At 49.9% G+C, this 2369-nt stretch overlaps 1 long non-coding RNA gene across 2 annotated transcripts in view; it reads left to right on the top strand.

The window, feature by feature from the left end:
- Positions 1-1989, top strand: part of LOC129392679 (uncharacterized) — a 6013-nt gene extending 4024 nt beyond the window's left edge. For both annotated transcript variants that reach the window (XR_008619029.1, XR_008619030.1), the window contains exon 3: positions 1707-1989. This is a non-coding gene — a long non-coding RNA (uncharacterized lncRNA). The remainder of the gene's footprint in view (positions 1-1706) is intronic.
- The last annotated feature ends 380 nt before the right edge of the window (positions 1990-2369 follow it).

Raw genomic sequence — 2369 nt, 5'->3', positions numbered from 1 at the left:
ACGGGTTCGTGCCCCGGTCCGGGAAGATCCCACATGCCGCGGAGCGGCCGGGCCCGTGAGCCATGGCCGCTGAGCCTGCGCGTCCGGAGCGCCTGTGCTCCACAACGGGAGAGGCCACAGCAGTGAGAGGCCCGCGTACTGCAAAAAAAAAAAAAAAAAAAAAACACGAAAAAAACAAAAAAAACGAAAAACAAAATCTCTCGCCTGATGAGATTGGGATTGACATATACACACTACTATGTATAAAATAGATTACTAATGAGAACCTACCATACAGCACAGGGAACTCTACTCAGTGCTCTGTGGTGACCTAAATGGGAAGGAAATCCAAAAAAGAGGGGATATATGTACACATATAGCTGATTCACTTTGCTGTACAGCAGAAACTAACACAACATTGTAAAGCAGCTATACTCCAATAAAAATTAATAAAAAAAACTCTCACCACAGAAACGACCTTTATTCAGTTTATTTCTTGAGTGCCAGGTTCTTAGAATTTTCCTGACATGAATTTCACCCAGTTTATTATTTACCATTTCAGGCACCAACTTGACTTTAAGATCGTCTGTTTATAAGGCAGCTAAACTAAGGCAGAAAAGAATCCCCTTGAGACGAAATTTTTCAGGAGGGCCCAGAGTCCGTCATAAACGGAGAATGAAGTTGCATTACCTCCGATTTACTCATGCAAGGGCGGGATATCTTCCAGCTCAAGATTTGAGAGAAAAATGATTTTCTCTCTCTGATTCTTGGCAGAAAATAAATTGGACGAAGGCCCTCATTCTTATCAGGCAGTTTTGGGAAGTTTGCACCCGTCCTCTCCTCGGAGGACCTGTGGGTAACTGGGGCAGCACTGGGAGGTGGCCAGACTGGGGGCTGAGGCCCCCAGGTTTGGGGAACCCTTTAAAGGCAGGAAAATGTACTGAGCAAAGGCAAAGCGACAAAGGCTGGCAGAAGTCGGATGTCTTGGGCCCAGATGCTCTGGGACAGGAGACCCCCTCAGGTCAGTCCACGCAGACATGAGAAGGAGAAGTGTGTGCAGGGCTCAGGCTGGAGCATCCTTGGACACAGGACTGGGCGAGGGGAGGTGGCCATAACGTGGGTGCAGTGGAGGCCGAGACTGAGATGACCCCCTCAGATTGTCCCATTGAGGAAAGCGGCCAGGCCGTTACACCCCCTGCACAGAGGCCACTGGACGTGGGCGGCCCCCGGGAAGGAGAGGACCTCAGTCAGGAGAGTGGCCAGTGCAGACCCCACTCCTGGCGCCTCCGCCCTGAAGGGGTCTGGGCAGCTGTCCTGTGTCCACTGCAAACCTCCAGGACTTTATTCCTTTGGAAACAACCACTCGAATCCTGTACTTGAGAAATGCCACTCTTTCTATCCGTATTTCAGGCAGAGTTAGTTAGCTTGTTAAATCTATAGGAGTTTTATCCCAACTGCATTCAGTGGAAGAGGCTGCTGAAAATTTGTCCAGAAATGATAAGATTATAAGACTTAGATATGAAAATCTGCATCGGAATGTTAACAATCAGGATGAAAATGATGGCAAATGTGGCAAAGGAAACCAGTTCTGGCGGAACTTGTCACGAGGACGCTTCTGTGCTCCTGAGGAATGAATTGGCACAGAGTAAAAACGAGAGTTCACACTTCAGTCTCAGAAATGTCCCCAAATCTGTAAAAATGATTCTATTTCAGTTTTCTTTTGGCAGAAAGAAGAGGAATCTACTGCACGTTCTCTGAGTTTTGGAAAGGCAACATGGAAAATTCAACCTTTTTTGAATACAAAGCTCCTTCTATCCTGAATCATGTATTCCCTTCCTAGGACGTGGGCAGGGGAAGGGTCGCCTCGGATTGATAAAGGGTCCTGGTTTCTCCGTGTACCAGTTAGTTTGGTGCCATTAGAGGAAAGTCGGGCTGCGTGGAGAGCTGGGCCTTCCCCTGTGTCCCCATCCCCTCTCTCCATTCCAGAAGGCACTGTCTACTTTCACACTAAAGCCGGTTTCAGAAACATTCCCCTCCATGACACTTTCTGTATTCCATCTTGGGAGTATCTCCCTCTGGCACATAATTGGAAAAATGTCAGGAACTTGCAGACCCGGGAAGGGACGTGAGGCCTGCACTGGTGGCTGGAGACCCACTGGGAGGGGGCACGGGTGGGGTGACTGCCTTTGGGCAGACACCCAGCTCCATCCCAGGGGGGCTCCAGGAGGCTGGCTCTCGGGCTGAGCACAGAGGCGTCGGAGGCCGGGCGTGAGGAGTGAACGGGTCGGGCACGGAGCCAGGGGCCGTGCAGGGTTTCCCCCTCCCTGAAATGAGAGCATCACACACAGCTTTTCCCCGGGTTTTGCTGGGTTTTACTTTCTTAGTTTTCA

Source organism: Physeter macrocephalus, chromosome 13 (assembly GCF_002837175.3).
Source record: "Physeter macrocephalus isolate SW-GA chromosome 13, ASM283717v5, whole genome shotgun sequence".
NCBI lineage: Eukaryota > Metazoa > Chordata > Mammalia > Artiodactyla > Physeteridae > Physeter > Physeter macrocephalus.
This window is presented reverse-complemented; position numbering and strand designations above follow the sequence as displayed.